The sequence below is a fragment of the Sceloporus undulatus genome, chromosome 6, assembly GCF_019175285.1.
Source record: "Sceloporus undulatus isolate JIND9_A2432 ecotype Alabama chromosome 6, SceUnd_v1.1, whole genome shotgun sequence".
In the NCBI taxonomy this organism is placed as follows: domain Eukaryota; kingdom Metazoa; phylum Chordata; class Lepidosauria; order Squamata; family Phrynosomatidae; genus Sceloporus; species Sceloporus undulatus.
The window spans coordinates 72,250,315-72,258,881 of NC_056527.1; the positions used below are offsets into that span (position 1 = coordinate 72,250,315).

The 8,567-nt window shown below is 42.8% G+C and overlaps 1 protein-coding gene across 2 annotated transcripts in view; it reads left to right on the forward strand.

The window, feature by feature from the left end:
- The window catches only part of TEX10 (testis expressed 10), a 70,406-nt gene that overhangs the window by 54,165 nt on the left and 7,674 nt on the right, over window positions 1–8,567 (forward strand). The window lies entirely within an intron of this gene.

An 8,567-nucleotide genomic window follows, 5' to 3' on the forward strand; every position in this document is an offset into this window, starting at 1 on the left:
AACCAGTAACACTGTGAGGCATAGCCTTTACAGTGTCTTAAGGGGGTATGAAGCTCTGGGTAGGTAGCTGAAGAACCTGGATGCAAAGGTGGTTGTTTCATTTCTTCTCTCATTTGAAGGACATGGTCCAGTAAGGGATAAATAAATAGTGGAGGTTAACAACTAGCTGTGCAGAGGGTGCTGCCAGGAATTATTTGGGTTCTTGGGCCATGATGTGTGGTTTCATGAAGATGGATTTCTGTCAAGGGTTGGGTTGCACCTCACAGTGGTGGGCAGGAATGCTTTTACTAAAGGTTGGAAAAATCTGATGAGTAAGGCTTTAAATTGACTTATGTGGGGGAAGGAGACAATATTCTTGAGGGCAGGAGTTCATCAAGCATTGGGGAATAATAGCACAAATGTTAGTGGCATATCCACTCAACTATCCTCCCAGTTGTGGCAACCACCACCTTCACCCCAAAGGGAGAGATCTTCGATAAGCGAACAATCATATTCCTGTTTTGTCTGTGATTAGCTATACTGTGAAGATTCCCCTTATACTTAGGTTTCATACCTGATTCGTACTGTCATGAGGATTCGTGGAGTGAGAAACCTGCCTCCTATCATTCTTACTCCGCTTCATATTGAGATCAACATATTGAGACTGGCCATACCATCGATTGCCACGTCGATACCAAAACAGCTCAAGATCGCCATGGAGGAGACAAATGAGACATTCTTTTTGACATCGATTGCCATCTTCACTTCGATTCTGGGAGCATTCTCCCTTTTTGCCCTTTTATCATCCATCCACTCCATGCCATCAGTCTCATTGTCCACCTCACAGTCTCATTTGCCCACCACTGCCATTCTGTTGAGATCTTCTCCTTCCCCTTCATTGTCCATCCTGTTGGCACTGATTGTTGCTTCTTCAATACTGACCACTTCTGCACTGCCATGGATGACTTTGACATTGACTGTATTGACACCTATTGTGACCATGCTGCCTGATCCATTGATTCACAGCCTGCTCAGCCTCCTGCTTTCTTGATGACTACAGCTCCAGTATCGACTGCTGCATCAGTGATTCCACAGCAACTTCCTGTGACTAGAGATTCTGATGGATACAATACTGGCACATCCTCTCCAGATTATTCATCTCTATCTGGCCTGGTGGAGGACTCTGGCCTGTCATCCCTTCCCAAAGATATGAAACTCTCCGATGTGGTCCTGCATATGGCTAAAGCCCTCAGTATCAAAATGAAGACCTCCCCTCCATCTGTTTTCCATTTAGTGAAGACCCTCTTTTTCCAATTCTCCAGCAGGTTATGAAACAAGCCTGATTGAAGCTGTCTTCACTCCCAACAGTTTCCAAGAAGATAGAGAACTTGTACAGGATGCATCTTGTGGGTTTGTCTTGTCTATTTCACCATTCTGCTCTCAACTCCATTGTGCTGGAGGCTTCCCAGGCAAGGTCCTCTACTAAAACACATGCCACACCTGTGGACAAAAAAGACCGCCACCTTGATACCATTTGACACAGATTTTATTTCTTTGGTCTTTACTGTCAAAGTTGGCAACCTGCAGGCCTACATGTCTGTATACTAGAAGCTCTTATGGGACAAGATGTTGGTGTTCATATCCTCAGTAATAGTGGGGATTTTTCACTTCCCATCTGTCAAGACCAGCTGAAGTTTCCAAACACTGAAGTGTTTAGTGGAATGTTACACTGTCCTCCTGTCAAGAGCAGCTGAAGTTTCCAAACACTCTTCAAATGGATGTAAATTTGCCACCATGGCTAGATCCAGCATCTCAAGGAACTGGTGCAGTTGGTGCACAAGCTTTAAATGTGCAGAAGTGCTCCTGGCCACTGCAGAAACCTGGGCCTCCAGGTTCAAAGCTGAGTATAGGAGTACATCCAGACTGGGAATCTGCATCTTCAAGGAGAGTGTAACCCCAGCTAACACAGACTGAATTCCTTGATCTGCCTTCTGACTGATCAGGAGCACCTCTTTCTTGTCTGAATTAATTTTCAGTTTGTTTGGCCTCATTCAGTCCATGACTGATAACAGACACTGATTAAGCCAAGGACAACCTTCTTGGATTGGAGTGGAAAGGAATAGTAGAGTTGGGTGTCATCAGTATGTTTGATGGCAGTGCTCTCCAAAACTCTGGACAACCTCTCCTAGTGGGTTCATGTATCTGTTAGATAGTATGGAGAACAAAACAAAACCCTGAGGGACCCCACAGGTCAGTAGCCAAGGTATCAAACAGGAATATTCCAACACCAACTTCTGTGTAATCAGAAGTTTCAGAAGTCTGCAGTTTTTGATTGTCCTTGCTAATGAAGCCAGAATTACCAGGTTCATCTCTATATCCCAGTTGCCAGTTAGACAGAATGAAGGACCTCCTGTCAAGAGCAAAGGATCTCTTGCAACTTTTGGAAAGGCATAATGGAGGTATGACTGTGACTGAAGTATCTTTTGTCTCTGCTTTTCTTTCCTATGAGAAAAAAAGTAGGGAGCATGCTGATGCTGAAAGGCCTCCTGCTGGGCAAAGGGTTCAGGATCCTCCCTTGGGCAGCTCCCTTACCCTGCACAATAGAGAAGAGGCCATGATATAAATCACAACAGACTGCCTGTTGTCATCACCTAAAGCAAGGGTGAGGAACCTATGGCCCTCCAGTTTCAGAGGAACTACTATTCCCATCATGCCTTACCACCAGTGAGGCTGAAAATATGTTTTAGCCAGACTCAACATAAGGGAAGGAGCTACAACCAAGTCCTCATGAGCCAGGCTAAAACTTCCTTCAGCTTGGTTCTTCAAGCTGAACCCAAGATATATCAAAATTAATGCACCTTAACGGCCAAGAATGGGCAGAGTAGATATGGATGCTTTGAAATGACAGACTTCAGAATATGCTGTGAATCTTTTTTATGAAAACAATTTTTGTGATTTATTCCATGAAAGCACCAACCTACAGACCATTTACCTCCATTTTCATCTATAGCTACCAAGTTCTTAGGGATGAAGAACCTCAGTTATTCCCAAGGTGTTGCCTTTCATCCAACAAGAAGATAACAACAGGGATTCTCAGTTTGTCCATATATTGGAACATTCCATGTGACTCAGTGTTTCTCCAATTGGAAAAAACATGGGACAAGCAAAGCCACTTCAGGTAACACTTTCTCAAGGAACTCCTCAGTCAGGAATCTGTGTTTGCTCTGATCCAGGTTTCCCTGCCCAAGGATGGACGGTAACAAGTGTAACTGGGTCTCTGGCCAGGGCAGCTGCTGAAAGAACACCAGCTAGTACTTCAGCTAGAGAATTAATAACCATCACCCCTACTCCCATTACCCAAAACAGTGTTATATGTAATATGACTCAGAACTGTTCCAACTAAGCAGTAGCTTCTTACGTGTTCATGAGAATAGCAATATATGTTATGCAAGAATTCACAATTGTAGTACATAGCAAAGAGGAATATAGTGAAACATGGACCTTGGATTGCTGGAAAGCTGATTTTACCAAAAATGGATATAGCTAGGATCCTAAAAGAAAAAACACACCCACAGAGGATGGAAGTTTATGAAGGAATAGTTAAATGCACAATCACAAACAGTCCCATAGAAGAAACAAAAATGGGAAATTGGGGGAGGGGGGACCCAGTGAGGCTGAGATTGGCTAGGATAGCAGGGAGTAACAAAAAAGGGGGGTTTCATATTCAGTCAAAGCAAGGAAACAGTTGGGCTGCTCCTCAGTACACATCGTGAAATGATAACAAATCACAACAAAATGGCAGAACTACTTAACATCTATTTTGCTTCATTTTTTTACCTAAAAGAGAACTGTGTGCATCCATACATCAGCAGAGACCCTGACAAGAGGCCTTAATGCGACTAAATATATTAGAATGGATTTATAAAGGAGTCTGCAAGTATCTGGATGACAATGCAGTAATTAATAGGAGCCATTATAGGTTTGTCAAGAAGTCCAGACAAATTAATCTTAAAAACATTCGTATACAGGCAGGCTTTTTAAAATCATGCAAGCCTGGCTTTATTTGAGGGGTGGGGTTGTTTTAAATTTTTAGATTATGTTTTTAACTTTGGTGTGCGTTAAATTTTAATTTTGTTGTGTTTTAATTAGGTTGCTTTAATTGTTTTTAATTTTTTTGTTTTAATGTGCTTTTATATTGTGAGCCGCCTTGCATCCCTTTTTTGGGAGAAAGGCGGCATAAAAATAAAATAAAATAATAAATACATTTTATACACACACACATATTGAGTTTAGTTTAGTAGATGGTAGGAATAATGTAAATATCATTTATGTGGATTTCAGCAAAGCACTTCATAGAGGCCTCATAATATTTTGATTACCAAATTGGAATAGATGGAACACCATCAAGCACATCCATAATTGATTGGAAAACCATGCTGAAAGAGTCATAATCAGTGGCTGTACTTCACACTGGAGAGAAGTGGCGTGCCACATTGTTCTTTCCCAAAACCATCAGTTTTTATACCATTATCAATTACTTAAATGGGAGGAATGAATCCTTAACAAATTTGCAGACGATACCAACTCTAAGGAATATCTAACACATTGGAAGATAGGAACAGAATTCCAAAGGATCTTGATAAATTAGAAAATTGGGCTAAAAGAAAAAAATTCAACAGAAACAAATGCAAAATTTTACATTTAGGCACAAAAAACAAATGCACAGTTATGTGAGCCCTGGTGGCGCAGTGGTTAAATGCCTGTACTGCAGCCACTCACTCAAAACCATAAGGTTGTGAGTTCAAGACCAGAAAAAGGGCTCAAGCTCGACTCAGGCTTGCATCCTTCAGAGGTCACTAAAATGAGTACCCAGATTGTTGGGGACAAATTAGCTTACAGTTGTAAACCGCTTAGACACTGTTTAGGCGGTATAAAGCGGTATATAAATGAAGCTTGTTTGATGAGGGATGCTTAGATTGGCAGTACAAAATTTGAAAAAGACCTTGGTTAGGTTCTGGGCACTGCAATTCAAAAAGGATGTTGAAAAACTGGAGCGTGTCCAAAGGAAGGTGACCAAAATGGTGAAGGGTCTGGAAACCATGCCCTGTGAGGAACGATGTAGGGAGCTGTGTATGTTTAGCCTGGAGAAGAGAAGGTTAAGAGGTGATATGATAGCCCTGTTTAAATATTTGAAGGGATGTCATATTGAGGAGGGAGCAAGCTTGTTTACTGCTGCTCCAAAGACTAGGGCCCGGAACAATGGATGCAAACTACAGGAAAAGAGATTCCACCTCAACATTAGGAGGAACCTCCTGACAGTAAGGGCTGTTCAACAGTGGAACACACTCCCTCGGAGAGTGGTGGAGTCTCCTTCCTTAGAGGTCTTTAAGCAGAGGCTGGATGGCCATCTGTCAGGTATGTTTTAGAGTTCCTGCATGGCAGGAAAGACTGGATGGCCTTTGTGGTCTCCTCCAACTCTATGATCCTATGATTATTGCTGATTGTTGAACATGATGCAGCAGTATGATGCTGTAGCAAAGAAGGCAAATACTGTTTTAGCCTGCATTAATAGAATTAGTTTCCAATTCAAGGGAAGGAATCTCACTACATTCTGTGGTAGTCAGGCCTCATTTGGATTAGTGCAGTTATGGTTGTCTCATTTTAAGAAGAATATATACAAGTTGGCATGGGCACAGAAAAAGGCGATGGGGAAGAAGAGTGGAGAACAAACGTGAGAATAAGTTGAGGGGGTTGGGCATGTTCAGCCTGGTGAGCATAAGACTGAGAGGAGACATCTCAAAGATGGTATCTAAAGCAGTGGTTTCCAACCTTTTTTCACTTGCATACCCCTTTGCAACCTGTTTCCTTATATTGTACCCTTCATATTGGCAAAATGTTTATAACTATTATAGTTGATGTTATTTCAAAGTTATATGTTGTACCTGTAAATAGTAATGTAATACAAATAAGATGAACAGTGTATAAAAACACACAAAACAAACATTTTATTCAAATATTCAGGCTGATCTGAGAGCATGGTGTGCAGATGACACACACCCTTGGATTGGCTGGATGCCATGCTGAGGCTGGCTAATGCGGCCCAAAGCCAGCCACAAAAAGAGTGGGGGAAAACTGCTCCTTGCTGGCATTCTGTTCCAGACCGCAGCAGCAGCTGGCCTAGAGACCATGGCATCCAGTCACTATAGTCCTGCACTGACTGGGGGCTGATCAGGGCTGGAGCAGGCTCTGGCATAGATGTTCCACCATCAGTGCATAACACACAACAATTAGACCAATCAATGTCTTTTTCTTTGAAATAACAATAACAATCTCACCTCTTGTGCACTCCAAGAATGACAAAGCAAAAGATTTTCTTCAAATTATTTGCCTTTCAAATATCTCACAGTAGCAAGCAAAGCAGTGATATAAGTAACATCTGTGCTTTCGTCAACTTCAATAGCAAATAATTTACTATTTTTAATTCTACCTATTACTATTGCCTCAACATCGTCAGACATATCCTGAATTCTTTTGAGATGCTGTGTTGTTCAAAAAGATCGATAGTCTTTATTTTCCTCACATGTTCTTCTTCAAGCATACACAGAATGGCATCTTTTACACAAACCGAAATTAAATTCTCAGCTTTAGTCTGATTCTTACCACTAATTTGATAGGAAGCTACAGCACATTTTTGTTACCTTTGTTAACTGTTGACAAGAGTGATGTCACATTCTGATGTTTCTCTAGGCTGTGAAAAAAACTATTCCTTGTCTGTATAGCTAGCATGTTTTGTTTGTAAAGGCAGCAAGAGTAAATAAGGTTTCATACTACCATTGGATAATCCTTCTGCTTGCCCCACTTCTCACCCCACTTCTTTTCCTAGTTCAGTCATTTATACACTAACACTTGGCCTTAGGACAGTCCTCATCTCCTTTACACTAAAATCCATATTTTATGTATTCATTACAGTATTGTCTCTTTTTACCTGTGTGAAGAACTAAAGACTGTGCCTTCTCACTATTTTGTACTACTAAGTGTTAGACTTGTCCTGAAAATTTTTTGGTGATTGGTCAAAATCCATATTATATTCCAACTTTTTTACAGTGCTGGTTTTCATCCACTGATCCATATCTGATAATACACAAACTGAAAAACTAATTTAAAACTTAAAATGATAACAAAGGGCCTTTACAGACTGGCCTGAAAGGCCGGCATGGGGGCAGAGTTGGGGCATAGCGTTCTCATGATGCATGCCCAACTCCTACCCCCAGGGCACTATGGTGCTGCATCCAGATGACGCAGCACCGAAGGAGTGCCATATAGCCACGCTGCCACAGCTATGATCCCCTTTCAAGGGCTGCGGCATGAGGTTGCAGGGGCCCCGGTCTGGGTAGGAAAGGGGCAGCTTGTCAAGCCCCCCAAAAACGTAGAAAAGACCAATTAGAAATCACTCATTGGGGAATGTCAGCTTGCAGCAGGGGGAGGGATGAGGGAGGAGAGAAGAGCACCTACAGCCACTGGCTAAGTCTTGGGAGGTCCAACTCTCCATGATGCCAAGCTTGTAACCTCTTCCACCCAGAGCTTGCCACAGGATAGAAGCTTCAGGAAAGGGGAAGCTATGGTGGGAAGCTTCAGGTGGCAGGCACATGTTCTTCCTGTTTCCTGCCAGAAGTGTACCATCTGCCCTTGTATCTTGTTTTATACTGTTGATGCATGTCCCTGAATAAGTCACCCAGCTGCTGATAGACACAGACCATCTCAAAGAACACCCAGACTGCCCATCCCTAACTGGCTAGACTGTTCATTTTAATTTTAATTCTTTTAATTCTTTTTATTCTAGTGATTGTTTAATTGTTATTTTATGGTAGTATGGCTGGGGGGGAGGGAATTAAGGGAAAGTAGTTGAACTATATGCTTTTTTATATTGGCGGTTTACAGACCGCCCCTTTGGGGCGGCCTGTACCCGCCCCTTTCCCCGCCGGATTGGGGCCTTAGCTGCCAAAGCGGCAGCCTCTGAGGCCTCGATCTGCTGCTTTCCAGGCCATGGGGAAGCGGCAAAAGGCCGCTTCCCCGCGGCCTGGAAAGGGGTGTCCTTGGGGCTTCATGCCCCAAGAACACCCAATGGCAGTGGGGACAAAAAAAAGGGGCCACTTGGCCCCTTTCTGTTTTACGTCGCTGGCGCAGCCGTCTAAAGGAAGCTGGAAGGAGCTCTGTTTCAGAGCACCTTCCAGCGCTGCGGAAAGGGCGCCCCAGGCACCCTCGCGAAGCCCCAGGATGTCACTTCCATGCTGCTCCGTTTGGAGGTGGTGCGATTGTGACGTCCAGATGGCAGCGCCCATGTAGAATGGGCGCCACTGTTTTGTACGTACTAGGTACGTACTAGGGTTAGGGCATCCGGAAAGGACGCCCTTTCCTAACCCTAGTACGTACCTAGTACGTACTTGGTGCGCATCTGGAATGCGCCATTGTGTTTCTATTTGATGCTGTAAACCACCTCAATCAAGATGCCGCCTATAAATAAAATTTATTATTGATTTTATTATTATATGTGTCTATTGCTGCCATTTTTAATTTTTAATGTAATTTTA